This window comes from Delphinus delphis, chromosome 8 (genome assembly GCF_949987515.2).
Source record: "Delphinus delphis chromosome 8, mDelDel1.2, whole genome shotgun sequence".
Lineage (NCBI taxonomy): Eukaryota > Metazoa > Chordata > Mammalia > Artiodactyla > Delphinidae > Delphinus > Delphinus delphis.
Window position 1 is genome coordinate 58,293,477 of NC_082690.1, and position 15,748 is coordinate 58,309,224.

Sequence of the window (15,748 nt, forward strand, 5' to 3'; positions counted from 1 at the left end):
TTTCAAAAATGTTAGATTTTTGATGACTCTGAGGCTAAGTTTGGGGTTTATTATTACTATTACATTTAGGTTAAAACTGCACCTTGACATTAAAGAGTTTGATACTTTGGATCAATCTAGTTATCAAACGTCAATTAAGATTTATTAAGGGCCCATTATGGGCCAAGTTCTACAATGGAGATCCAGAAGAAAGATAAAATACCACTTCAATTCTGAGGAAGCCATAACTGTAAGAATAATTAACTAATAAGATGAGAAAGCAAGGGTTCAATACCTGAGTAACGTACCAACTTTTTGTTCTGAAGTGAAATTGACTGGGTGCATTGTACTGGTTTGTTGGTTGGTGGTACAAGGGTAAGGAGGCTTCTCAAGGGAAACGAGCTGAGTTCTCTTGAATTCCATATATACCTCATTTATTTAAAAAGAGGGGGGAAAACCCGCTGTCTACTAATAGGGCAAGGAAACTTGATAATTGGCTCAAAAAGACATTAAACGTGGTAGAGGCAGTGAAGAAAAATAAGAAAATTAACACTGACCTACCAAATAGAAATTCTGGGTGGAGTTTTATTAGGTACTTATGTAATGTAACAAATAGCGCTTGGAGATGGATGATCAGACGGAAAGGGTAGATTAACCGTCCCATTCCAACTCTGTACTTGTAGTGCTATGTGCTGCATGCTAGGAATGTATTTTGGAAGTCAGGACCCCATAATCAACACTCCCCAAAATATTTTGGTATTCTCACTTCCACAGTAGTGGGAGGACTGAGAGGGAAATCATTACCGTGTATACTTGCCAGAATGTCATAGGGCTTTTCCTTCTGGGGACCTAGCCTCTTCTTCATTCAGTGGGCTCTGGTCTGAGAAGTGGCTCAGGATCATCAAATTTTAATTGAGGCCATAACTTTCAATGGCTCATTAGAATAATTGTATCTACCTGGTTTCTAGTTACCTCTGTAATCCAGTGGTTAAGTACTGCCACCTGGCTTCTATCATTTTGGGGTTCTACTATCCTCACTGCTGTTTAGTGTGCCTAGTTCTATGACAGTTTCTCCTACCACCAGCACTGGTGGATGCAGGAGAGCCACCACTGAATTTTTCAGTAATGCTGGTGCCCCTCTTAGCAGCACATTGCTTGTAGCTTTGGTAAATGGTGTAAAGTTCCTTTGGAGCATAGTTATCTAGTGAGTCTTCCGGCCTTACATAGTGTATCCACTTCCCTGAACTTTTTAATCCTTTCCTCCACCAGCTGCACTGGCCCTTGTGACATTCTAACTTCACTTAGTGTGAGCCATCACTTTTCCCATGCTTCCAGGAGCCATCCTAATAGCAAGTTTGTCTGTCTACTAAATCAGACTCTCCTCTATCCAGTCTTATGTTCTGGTTCCCTTGACCAAGCCTCCTCAGAGTCCAGTCTCATGTGTACACCCTGGCTCACGCTAGTAAATGATGGCTGGGCCTTGTCGTTCCTTTGCAGCTCCATTGGTGAATAGTCCTTTTCTTCCTTTAATAGGCCCAGCACTTCCCCAGCTGGATTATGCTATGTCTTAACCCTAAGTGTAGGCCTAGTGGCCAGGGCTATAGGTGGGGGCAGTTCCTGAGGGAGGCACACTTTGTCTTAAGGGTCTGAGTTCTCTGCATTGCCTTCAAACAAGCAGGGTGTGCTAACTCTTAAAAGGAGAAGAGGGGTACTTCTGCATGCTCAGAGGATTTAGAGGAGTCTGGGAGTTCAAAATATACACAGACATCCCCATCCTAAGTGTCAGAGTCCGATTAACCTTGGTATATCAGACCTGCCTTGGTTCGTCACTTACCATCTCTGGAACTTGACTACTTTATTAAGTCCCAGGCCAGGTCTTTAGCTTTCTCTGCCCTCCTGCTGCAGGAGATGAGAACCTCTTTGTAAGCTTTCTCACTTGGCTTTCATTGCCAGTTAATGGCCTGCAGCTTGTTATTATCTTTTTCTAGAATATCCATGGACTTTGCAATAATCACTCAAGTCTATTACCCTTATAGTTACCATTTCTCCTATATTTCTCAAATGCTTAGTACATCGCACCAGCTAGTGCATTCCTCTCCATGGACATACCACCCTAATTCATCACCAGTGAGAACTAGACCACAACATTTTATGCTCTACCTATTACCAGTGATGAGCTCCTCATTGCCAACCAGGTGGTTAGTGATCTAGCTTTAAAATCTCATCTTACCAACTGCTTTTTTGGACCTCTCCTGGCACAAATTTCCACAGGTTGCATTCTCCAGATGCAGATGCTGATAACTGTAGGAGTTCGGCCTGCAGAATATTTATCAGGGATCCATGTCTGTGCAAAGGAGGGAAAGGAAAACAAAACAAAACTGGGCAGAGGGAAAAGCCCAAATGCCATGCAGGTCTGACAAAGCTTCAGCCAACCCATGAGATCTCCGAAACATTTATAACCCATCAGAGTTGTCCCATGGTGGGCCAAAATGGCCAAGCCTTTATACCCCTGCCTCACTCCATCACCTAGCATGGGCTGCCCCGGGAAGGACAAGACCTTGCGTAAGGTAAGGTAGGTCTCTAGATAGCTGAGGCAAATCCTGAATGAACTGACAGCTGGAGGTTGTCTTGGAGCAGCACTCCTAGCAATGGGGGCAACAAATTCTCCTTGAAGTGAGATCTGAGGCAGTGGTATCTTTAATGTTAAATTAGGCTGCAGGGCAGTTTATGCCCCAGGGCACTGATGAGAACAATAGAGCAATCAGCCCGCAATTATTGGAGCCTAACATCTTGGTGTGATACCAGTGAGGTAGGCGGCTTAACAGAGAAATCAGGGAAAGACAAAAAGAGCCCGGATAAAACCACTGTAAACCCAGGGTGACTGCACACACACTTAAGGCTGTGTCATCTGAGGAGTGACATCAGAGGCTTCACACTGTGGGGGAAATAGACTTCACTAAAATAGTGCAGCCAAGTTCTTAAACAAACGGACAAGCAAAAATCAACAAAAACAAGCCTCAGAGAGGAGAGAAGGGAATTAGGATCCAAAGTGGCTACAAAATATTACCTAAAGTATCCAGTTTTCAACAAAAAATTATGAGACATGCAAAGAAACAGGAAAGTGTGACAGATACACTGGTTTTGGGTTTTTTTTCCTTAAAGCAGGCAACAGAAACTGCCTATGAGGAGGCATAGATGTCAGATTGAACAGACTTCAAAGCAGCCATTATGTTTCATACATTCAATGTTCAGCATTCAAAGTTCAAAGAACTCAAAGAAACATGTTTAAAGAAGCAAAGGAAGATACACTGACAATGTCTCATCAAATTGAAAATGTTAACAAAGAGATAGAAATTATTAAAAATAACCAAATGGAAATTCTGGAGTTGAAAAGTACAATAAGTAAAATTAAAAATTCAGTAGAGTGGCTCAACAGTAGATTTGAACTGGCAGAAGAATTGGTAAACTTGAAGATAGATTGATAGGGATTATGCAAATTAAAGAACAGACAGAAAAAAAGAATAAGGAAAAATGAACAGAGCTTGTGGGACAACATTAAGTACACCAACATTTGTGTAAAGGATGTACCAGAGAAGAGGAGAGAAAGAAAGGAGCAGAAAAAATATTTGAAGATGTAATGGCTGAAAACATCTCCAATTTGATGAAAACCACTGATATACACATCCAAGTAGTTCAATGAAGTTCAAGTAGGATAAACACAAAGAGATCCACACTCAGATATATTACAGAAAAAATGCTGAAAGACAAAGAGAGAATTTTGAAAGCAGCAAGCGCAAGAGGCTTGTCATACACAAAAGAACCCCAGTAAGATTAACAGTTGATTCCTTGTATGAAATAGTGGGAGCCAGAAGGCAGTGGGATGACATATTCAAAGTGCTGAAAGTAAAAAAATTACATCCAGCGGTGAAACTATCTTTCAAAAATGAAGGTGAAATAAAGACATTCCAAGACCAATAAAAGCTGGGAGAATTTTTTTGCTAGCAGACCCACCTTACAGGAAATGCTAAAGGAATTCTTCAGCCTGAAAGCAACTCAACCCACATGGTAATTCAAATCCACACAGAAAAACAAAGAGCCTAGTAAAGGTAATTACGTTACCTTTATAATTATAAAAGACAAATAGATACATATTTTTTCTCCTTTATTCTATTAACTTATTTTAAAAGCAATTGCAGGGACTTGCCTGGTGTCGCAGTGGTTAAGAATCCGCCTGCCAATGCAGGGGGCAAGGTTCAATCCCTGGTCCAGGAATACCCCACATGCTGTGGAGCAACTAAGCCCTTGTGCTACAACTACTGAGCCTGTGCTCTAGAGCCTGCGAGCCACAACTACTGAGCCCACATGCTGCAACTACTGAAGCCCACATGCCTAGAGCCCATGTTCCGCAACAAGAGAAGCCACCGCAATAAGAAGCCCTCACACTGCAGTGAAGAGTAGCCCCTGCTTGCCACAACTAGAGAAAGCCCACGTGCAGCAACAAAGACCAAACACAGCCAAAAATAAATAAATTTTAAAAATTAAAAAATAAATAAAAGCAATTGTATAAAGCAATATATATACTTTTTGAATATGACATTAAAAACTAAAAGAACAAAGAAAAATAAACTTGACAGCGTCAAAATTTAAAACTTCTGTGCTTCAAAGTACATCATTAAGAAAATGGAAACACAACACACAGAATGGAGGCACAATAGTTCCTTTCACTCTTATGATTCTCTAAGTACTATTTTTATTTACTTTTGTTTTTATTTTTCTTTATATATTTTTAAATGGGTCCTGATTCTCTGTAAGGGCAGGAAGAGTCATTTAGCACAGTTCAGTGAGTACTTTGATAAATAATTGTTGATAGTGAAGGTAGTCTAAACTTACCACTGCAGAGAAAGAAAATTTTGAATAGGAGAATGGTTACATGTGGACTTGGTAGAGTACTTGGGAAAGTTGGCCAACCCCTACTGTAATCTCCTGTGGGATCCAGAGAGGAGGTACCCTGGAGCCAGCTAGGACTCCATTAATGTTAATGGATAATTTTTTTTAAATCCCACAAGCTAAGAAATCTTTCTTTCTTGATAGCAATCTGTCTACTTTAGTTCCTGATAAAATGCTCTTCCTAGTCCAGACAGGAATAAGGGCACTGGCCCTAGGATCCTGGGAGTATTTAACAGCAGGTGCCATGACTGCTTGGTGGTGTCAGCACCTACCCACTTATCTGCAGCACTCAGCACAAGCATGGCACCATGTAGGCAGGCTTGTGAAATGAATGAATGAAAGAAACATCAAAGGAAAAGAATTACAGGCCAGAAACAGAATCTTCAGCAGAAACTTTTATAATAGAAATATTTAAGGCTACACCAGAGAATATCAGGAGAAGGTATAATAGTCATCTTCAGGTCTTTATAGCCTGGGACCAGTGGTGCTGGTAAATGTTTAGCCTAAGAAAAAAAGAAAGCCCGTATTTGCAGATTTGCTGATTTCCTTGGTATAAGTACTCATACAATGGCCAATTTCAAACTACTAACGTGCATACAATCAGCTTTGAAAGCCAGTTCACTATTGCCTGCACCATAAAGTATTTCAACACTGGAGCACAACTGCGTGGCCACATTATTTTTCTTTTCTTAGTTTATACCTCCCCAGACTCTCTCACTACTTTGCACTTTGAGTTCCATGATCTCTTTAGCATCTAACCTTTTCCCAATGCTTAACTTCCCATGTCTTTTAACTTCCTCAGTTCAGGAATCACCTCCTTTGAAAGAGGCCATGTTTTGACTACCTTCACTGGATTAGGTACCTCCCTTTGCATTCCCACACTCCCCTGCTGTTCCAGTGGTCACAGGACTTATCACATATATATTGTTTTGTTTGCTTGCCTCCATTTCCTGCCTCTCCCTCCATGCCCACCATGTAGTCCTATCAGCAGCTGCCTATTACAGTATACCTTCCCCTTAGTTAGTCCAGGGGGCAGATGCACAACACAAGTTAGATGAATTTGAGTCTGATCCTAAGAGTTTTTGAACTGGAGCTGCAGAATTAAGACTGTAAGGTATGAGATGGGGATTTAAGCCATCGGGGGGGAAGTTAATCTGAGAAAATAAATGCAAAATAAAACAGAAATGGATGGACAGATATGTGATAAATTAAATATAGCAAAATGGTAACAGTTGTAAATTTTAAGTTGTGGTATATATATGTACAAATCTTTCAACTTTTCTGTATATGGAATTTTTTATAGTAAATTATTGAAGGAGGGGGTAAGAAGTAAACAAGGGTCAAAGAGTGAGAGAGTTCTGGGGAGAGTCCAGCCTCTGGGTCCAGTTCTCCTAAGGGCCCAGCTGATTTCTTGCCCTGCTCATCATGACTACCTAGGAAAATTTTTTCCCTTTTTACTATGCTAGGTCAAATTGGAATTCTGTCACTTGCACTCAAGAAGCTCCTAACGAAAAGAACAGTATAATGCAACCAATACCTATCTCCTCTGTTAAAGTATAAACCCTGAGAGGGCAGAGATCCTGCGTTATCTTTTTTGTCATTCCATATTCTCCAAAAACAGGCAATGTAGTGGAGTGGTAAATAGCATGGGTTTAGCAGTCAGACAGACCCAGGTATAGTCTACGTCTGCCATCTTACTGTAGGATTATAGGCAACAACCTACTTAAATCTTTCTCAGCCTCAATTTCTTCATCTATAAAATAGAGATAATATTTGCTGAATAGAATGTGAGAATAAAATAGGTAATGTATTCAGAGCATTCAGCCAAATGTCTGGACTGCAAAAAGTGCTTGGTAAATGTTAGCCCCTGCTATGGTTATCAGGCAATTCATATGACCTCACATTCCTTAGTCTCTACCTTCAGTTTTTTTAATTCTTTTTTTTTTTAAGAAGATGTTGGGGGTAGGAGTTTATTAATTAATTAATTTATTTTTGCTGTGTTGGGTCTTCGTTTCTGTGCGAGGGCTTTCTCTAGTTGTGGCAAGCGGGGGCCCCTCTTCATCGTGGTGCCTGGGCCTCTCACTATCGCGGCCTCTCTTGCTGCGAAGCACAGGCTCCAGACGCGCAGGCTCAGTAGTTGTGGCCCATGGGCCTAGCTGCTCCGCGGTATGTGGGATCCTCCCAGACCAGGGCTCAAACCCGTGTCCCCTGCATTAGCAGGCAGATTCTCAACCACTGCGCCACCAGGGAAGCCCCAGTTTTTTTAATTCTTAAATTTCCTCTATTCTAAACTGCCACTGATTATAGACCACACCTTAGATTTAATAGCAACTCATCATAAAAATAAGGAAATAATAACATAAAATATATGGTAAGGCAGTACAGTTTGATGGTTTAAATTGTGAGTGCTAGAGGGAGATTACCTCTGTTTTAATGACCTGTGATAAATTACTTAACTTTCCTAAGCTCAGTTTCCTCATTCAGAAATTGTAACTGTTCAATAAGTGTTAATTAATATTCTTATTAATATATTCATTGGTTATAACATGCAGTGATTTTTCAAATTTTCAACAGGGAGGAATGGCTAGAGTTCAAAAGGCACTGTACAGAGAGGTGAGAACCTCACACAGAGAGAACTCCAGGATATCTTACTTGAGTCTTTCAGCTGAGTAATGATAAGCACATGCATGTGAGGAAACTACCAGGGCCAGGGAAAGAACCACCTGAACAGACTAGAGGTGACAGTGGCCAGTACTGTCCACGGAGTGTCTCTTCCCACCAGCCAGACTAGTAAAACTCATATTTAATGGGGCATTGGATGAAGCAATCAGGAAGATCTTGGCTCAGTAGTGGCATGCAAAGAGGCAGGAAAATGTGACTTATGGTGAGAAGAATATCAACCCATTGAAACACCCAGAACTGACAAAGATGTCTGAATTAGCAGAGCAGAACTTTAAAACAGTGGTTATGACTGTATTCCATATGTTCAGAAAGTAGAGCCACGGAAGATATAAAAAGACACAAATAAAATCTTTAGAGATGAAAACCTCAAATGTCTGTGATGACAAATACACTGGATGGAATTAACAGTAGGTTAGACATAGCAGAAGAAAATATTAGTGAATTTAAAGGCATAGTAATATAAACTATACAAATGAAATACAGAGATAAAAATGAGTTAAGAATAATGAAAAGAACATGAGTGAGCTGTGGGACAACCTCAATCAGTCTAATATACATGTAATAGCAGTTCCCAAAGAACAGAACAAAGAGGAGAACAGAAACAATTATTTGAAAAAAACAACAGCTGAATTTTTTTCAAATTTGATTGAAACTGTAAACTCATAGAACACAAAGTTCAATGGAGGGATAAATTTGGAGTTTGGGATTAACATATACACACTATTACATATAAAACAGATAACCAACAAGAACCTACTGTATAGCACAGGGAACTCTACTCAATATTTTGTAATAACCTATAAGGAAAAAGAATCTGAAAAAGTATATACATACATACATATATATATATATATATATACACACATATATATGAATCACTTGTGCTGTACACCTGAAACTAACACAACATTGTAAATCAACTATATGTCAATTTTAAAAAGGTGAATTTTTACTACACGTGAATTATGTCTCAAAAAAGTTGTCATTACCAAAAAAAAAAAAGACCAAAAAACTCAAGAAACATGGAGAAAACTACAAGGCTCATCATACCTTAATTGTTCAAAATCAGTGATAAAGAGAAAATATTGAAAGCAGCCAGAGAAAATGCCAAGTTATATACAAAAGAATAAAGACGACAACAGTTTTCTTATTGGAAACAATTCAAGTGAGAATGTAGTGCAGCAAAATCTTTAAAGTACTGAAAAAAAATTGTGAACCTAGAATTCCATACCCAGTGAAAACATCATTTTAAAAACTCAAAATAAAGATGTCTTCAGACAGAAAAACTGAAAGGATTCATCACCAGGAGACAAACACTGAAAGAAATGCTAAAGGAATTTTTTCATCAAGAAGGAAAATACCAGATGAAAATATGAATCTACACAGAGGAATGAAGAGCACAGGGAGGGGTATCTGCACAGGAAAATATATAAGAATTCTCATTATTTGTATCTCTTTAAAAGAAAATTAACTGTTTAACAAAAAGAACAAGGTAGAGTTTACAACATATGTAAAAATAAAATGTACGACAGCAATAGCACAAAGGGCAGGAGAAGGGAAATGAAAGTATACTATTTTACAATTCTTATATTACACTAGAAAAAACTCAGTTTCTCTTCTTCTGTGTAGGAGAAAACCTAGTTCTTCCTTACTGTGTTTCTCTTCTTGTATTTTCTTTACTATTCACACAGAACAGCGCTTCACTTCTGACATTTCTGGTCACTAAATGTGTGGAGGTTTTCCCCCACACCAGCAAGCAATTCTCGAACACCAGGAGGGTCCCACAATACTGCCCCCTGCCCCCCACACACACTTCAGATGCCAGGCCGAAGCCCAGATTGTCACCCGGGCTTCTGACCAGCTGGCTGTATATCAGAGGTTCCCTTGACCCCCTCCTCAGGTTCAATTAATTTGCTAGAGCAGCTCACAGAACTCAGGGAAACACTTAGTTACATTTAACATTTTATTAAAGGATATGATAAAGGATACAGGTGAACACCCAGATGGAAGAGATGCGTAGGATGAGGTATGTGGGAAGGGGCATGGAGTTTCCATGCCCTCTCTGGGTGCACCACTCTCCCAGAACCTCCATGTGTCCAAAAACCTGGAAGCTCTCCGAACCCCATACTTTTGGGATTTTACGGAGGCTTCATCATAAAGGCATGATTGATCATTAACTCCATTTTCAGCCCTTCCTCCTTATCAAGAGAATAGAGGATGGGACTGAAAATTCCAAGCTTCTAAGCACAGCTTGTTCTTTCTGGTGACCAGCCCTCATCCAGGAGCCATCCAGGAGTCTACCCAGAGTTACATCATTAGAACAAAAGACACTCCTATCCCCCAGGAAATTACAGGGATTTCAGGAACTCTGGTCAGGAACAGAGGTCAAAGACCAATATTAAAACAAGAGATGCTCCTAGTGTTCTCATCACTTAGGAAGTTATAAGGGTGTTAGGAGTTCTGTGCCAGGAACTGGGGGCAGAGACAACATATAGTTTCTATTATCTCACATAGACAATATGTGAAGTGGCATAATATCACTTAAAGGTAGACTGAAAAATCTAAAGATGTATAGTCTAAACCCTAAAGCAATCACTAAAATACAAAACAGAGTTATAGCTTATTAGCTAACAAAGGAGATAAAACAGAATTATTTTAAATAATTTAATTAGACAAAAAGAAGGCAGAAGAGCAAAAGGAAACAAAGAACAGATGGGTAAGTGGAATACTTAGAGCAAAGAATAATATAAGTACAAAAAAGATCACTTAATAATGATAAGGGAGTTAGTTCATCTAGAGGACATAACAATCCTAAACACCGACACCTAATAAAGTTTTAAAATATGAAGCAAAAACGGATATGTCTACAAAGAGAAATAAACAAATCCACAATTGTAATTGGATTTCACTCTCTCTCTCTCTAAATAATTTTAAAAAGAATAGACAGAAGATCATTAAGGATATAGATTTAAACAATAATGTTAAACACCTAACTGATATTTGTAGTACATTGTAGTACATTTGTACTACATATTTGTAGTACATTGCATCCCAAACAGCAGAATATCCATTCAGTTCAAGTTCACACGGAATATTTGCCAAGATAGATTGCATTTGGGGCCATAAAACAAGTTTCAATAAATTTAAAACTAAACTATTGAGATCATAAAAAGAGTGTTCTTTGAATGCAGTGCAATTAAATTGAAAATTAATAATAGAAAGAGGGCTTCCCTGGTGGCGCAGTGGTTGAGAGTCCGCCTGCTGATGCAGAGGACACGGGTTCGTGCCCCGGTCCGGGAAAATCCCACATGCCGCGGAGCGGCTGGGCCCATGAGCCGTGGCCGCTAAGCCTGCGCGTCCGGAGCCTGTGCTCCGCAACGGGAGAGGTCTCAACAGTGAGAGGCCCGCGTACCGCAAAATAAATAAATAAATAAATAAATAACAGAAAGATCTCTGGAAAATCTCCCAAGTATTTGAAAACCAAATACACTTCTAAATAATCCATGGGTCAAAAGAGAAATGAGAATTTTTTTTTAATAAATTTACTTATTTTTGGCTGTGTTGGGTCTTCGTTGCTGTGCGCGGGCTTTCTCTAGTTGTGGTGAGCGGGGGCTACTCTTCGTTGCAGTGTGCGGGCTTCCCATTGCGGTGGCGTCTCTCGTTGTGGAGCACAGGCTCTAGGCACGCAGGCTTCAGTAGCTGAGGCACGCGGGCTCAGTAGTTGTGGCTCACGGGCTTAGCTGCTCGATGGCATGTGGGATCTTCCAGGACCAGGGATCAAACCCGTGTCCCCTGCATTGGCAGGTGGATTCTCAACCACTGCGCTACCAGGGAAGCCCTAGAAATTATTTTGAACTGAATGAAAAGGAAAACACAAAATATCAAGATTTGTGGGATATCACTAAAGCAATACTTAGGGAGAACTGTATTATATATATATATGAAAAAGAACAGGTCTCAAAAAATTATGTCAGTTTCCCCCTAAAAGCAAGAAAAAGAAGAGCAAATTAAACCCAAAGAAAGTGAAAAAAATTAAGAGCAGAAATCAATGAAGTCAAAACCAGAAAAATAGAGGTCAACGAAATCAAAAGAAAGTTCTTTGAGATCAATAAAATTGATAAACCTCTAGACTCACTGATGAGGGAAAAAGAAATATGACAAAATCACCAATATCAGGAATGAGACCAGTGACATCCTTATAGATTCTACAGATATTAAAAGGACAATAAAAGAATATTATGAACAACTTTATGTCAACATATTCAACAACTTGGATGAAATGGATGATTTCCTTGAAGGCACAAACTGCCAAGCTTCACTCAAGAAGAAATAGACACTGAAAATACAAACTTATCTATAGTTTCAGAGAGCAGATTAGTAGTTGCCTGGGAATGGATGAAGGGATCAGATTGCCAAGGGGCATGAGGAAATTTTGGAAAGTGATGGAAATGTTCATTATTGTGATGATGATCTCAAAACAGATATGTCATATGTCAAAACTTATCAAATTACAAACTTTAAGTATGTGTATTTTATTATATGTCAATTATACCTCAATAAAGTGTTAAAGAATCAAAAGCGAAATGTACCAATTCTTCATGCCATATACTGCAGAAATTCAGATCCCTCGTCCACATCTCCAAGGGTTTGGAAAGGTGTCTTACCTTCTTCTCAGTCAGTCCAGGTTGCACTGAATTGTTTCAGCAGCTCTGCTGTATCCTGCTTCTGACCATTGCCCTTGGTCCTTCCTGTACTCTGTGGCTGATCCCCTTTGCCCTCTGCTGGCCACCAACCCCCCTGCCCCACTGTCCTTTTTTTTTCCCAAAGGGGCACTAACACATGGCTATTACTGAAGACTTAACAGGTGATGGAGAGTAATTACATCACAGGCAAGAAAGAAATCGAATGTCAAATATTGCTTCCCTAAAGGTTTATTACCCATCCCCTAACACAGGTTTTTTTCCCCCACTGGCTGCATCTTTCTGTATTCTCTTTCTCCCTCTCTCCTCCTCTTTCTACTCTTAAACGTCTTACTTTCTAGTCTCTCAAGCTGTCCATGAACAATACCTAAACTCTCATTATTCTCTTACACAGTGCAATTTATATCTTTCTTTTTTTTGCCCTCCCCTTCCAGATCAGACCCTATCCAAGGGGTGTGGGAGAAAGACCCACTTTTCATATCCAAAAAGGCTGATCATGGTATTTTTCTAAACAAATAAAATCTTTTCTCTACTGATGAATATGGCATTCCCTGGAAGGCAAACAAGACTATGCTAAGTTTTGTTTTCAATATCCATTTTTTCCCCTTCTTGCTACAATTCACGAAGATATACTATGATAAATGTTATCACAGGAAATGCCCTGCTCCAAGAAACTTAACCTGGCCACAGGTCTCATATTGATTCTGCAGCTACAACTTTAGAAATCATCAAGTGTTGAAGCTAGGTAGGACTTCATCAAGCAGTCATTTCCCACAGACATTCCCCTACCCTCATTATACAGAGTGTGAGGCCCAGACAGTTCAAATGACTTGTCCAAATTAAACACTGTAGTCACAGGGCAGGGACTGGAGCCCAAGTCTCCTGGCTCAAGTCAATTTCATTCAGTATAACAAACACCAAGTGAGCCCCTGGGAGCCCAGCCAAGGGAAAGGAGTGGTGAGGGTTTTCTGGGAAGGGGGGGCTCTGTGTGTAGGTGACTTCACTAGGTCGGGGCTCAGAGCCAGAGAACATTTGATTGTTGCCAGACCCCAAATAATCTGTCCCCATCTCCCAACCCCAGCGGGTTGTCCTGGGTAAACTGACCCTGTATAATACAAAATTAGATTAAATTCCTGCAATCCATGAGACCAAGCTAAAGGTATGAGCACACAGGAAGAGAACTTAACTCTGGCAAGAATTTTTTAAAGGCAGGCAGGATTTCCATTTGAACCTGGCAGGGTGTGATTTGGGCAATGGTCACAAGCAGAGGCTCTCTGCATGTTTGAGAGTTAGGTTTGAACTCCAGTCCAGCCATTTGAGCAAAGTCCCTTTACCTCTGTGAGCCTGTTTCTTGAGCTCTAAGACTGAGATAAGCCATCTCCATGCAGACTTCTTGGGAAGATTGAATTAGATAAAGGAGGAAACGTGTTTAGCATTAATGGTGACTATTAGAACAGCTATTACTGCGTTCCAAGCACCTGCCCAATTAATCCTCACAATAGCCCTGAGAGGTAAAGTTTTATTAGGCTGACTGTTTTACAGATTAGGGACCTAACGCTTGGAGAAGTTAAGGACTTCACCCAAATTGCTCAGGAAACACTGCTAAGGTATCAACCTCTGCAGGAGGGCTGCAGCAGAAGGTACATGTTGGGGGCAGCGGAAAATGGTAAAGGAAACGTCAGATGTGCCTAATCCTGGAAGACGCAGTTGCATCCAAGAGGCCCTGTACACCTTTTCTTGGAACTACATGATAATACGTTGTGGTTCATCTTTTTGGAGGTCATTTTGGCCTTAGGTGGCAGCAGGAAAGACTCCCATTAGACTCAAATAAAATTCTTAAGGATGAGAATGTTCACTAAGCAGCTAACAGAATGTTTTTCAAACTCAAGTAATGGATGGGCCCCTGTTTAAAACTCTCACAGACTCATCCCAAAGTTGACTTAAATTATTTTAATACCACTTACATATTTATAAACGTAGTGCTCAGTATATATATTCCTTATGCTTACAGCTCTTCTACAACTCTAAACCAAGACACACGGAAAATAAAACTATAAAACCTACAAAATTCAAATAAACACTTTAATTTAATGTGACAGAAGGCGTTGTTTTGATGAAATTAGACTGCTATTTGAATCCTGACCGTGACACACACAGTTCTTTTGAGTCTGGCATCCATCGCACTGTGTACTACAGCAGCTCCCATCATGCTTCCCTGGTCAAACTCCTGGAAAATCTTCATTTTCACAGCGCACCAAGACCCCATTTGACTTCCACTATGCACAGGAACATCATTTACACCACCTCCCTATTTTCCTGATCAGGCTACAATTAACATAGCACTATTGGGCACTAGAGCGATCATAAACACAAAGTAAATGCCAAAGTGGCAAGGCAGGTGGTGGTCTTTCAACCAGTTCAGAACACGTTTGTTTTAACTTCTTTGGATTATCACCAAAATGAAATATAACATTTAGAAGATCTCAGAGACACATCTCAGGCTCCTAAAAATACATCTGTTGGCTTCAAGGGGTCTACAGACTCAGGTCTGAGAAACTATGGTCTAATCATTTCCAAAACTCTGGGATGTCTTTTCCTGAAGAGCTATAACGCAGAACATTGGTCTCCCGGGATTGGAATGACTGGGTCACACACGTGTGCGTATACTAGTCTGCTGTTTCCCCCTTTATCTGCCTGGTGACCTTCTACTTCTCCCTTGAGCAGATTCTTCCTCTGGAAGCCCTTCCTGGCTTCTGCAAGCTGAGCGAGTCTGGCCCACTCTGCACTCCTACCATACCCTCCACACTCAGTCCCCAGGCTCATAGCCCCTGGTGGTATAATCATTTATTTACCCTTTTGCTTTGTCCCACATCATCTCTTCTCTTAGACTGCAAGCTCGGTCTGATCCATTTCTGGTCTTTACTTCCCTACCAGGGGCCAGGAACAAGGTATTTGCTCAGGTAGGAATATGAATGGATGAATGAATGAGTGGATGAATGAATGAGCTAGGCGAACTCTCTTCTAGCTCTGGGATATTCAGCTCCACCATTCAGCTCAGCACTTTTTCCTCTCTCCAACTCCCATCATTGTTCTCTTCAAGGGCTTGAAAAAAGTATATCCTAGATCCATAGAATATTAGCAATAGATGTGCCCTACAACTGAAGTGCAGAGAGGGGAAATGATTTGCCCCAGGGTACCCAGCTAGGATATGAAAGCATCAGACCAGAGGCCATGTGCTCTGATTCCTATTTCAGTGTTTCTCCCAGGACATTATTTATTTATCATTTATTCATTGATTTATTTTTGGTTTGGGCTGCCAAGGGGGAAAACCATGTTACCTTGTGATCTCATCTCCCAGTGGCAGTGTTTTGGGAACAAACTGGATTCTCACGCTTCTCCCAATGGTGGCAGGGTGCCCATGTCAGGCAAGGTATTTTTTC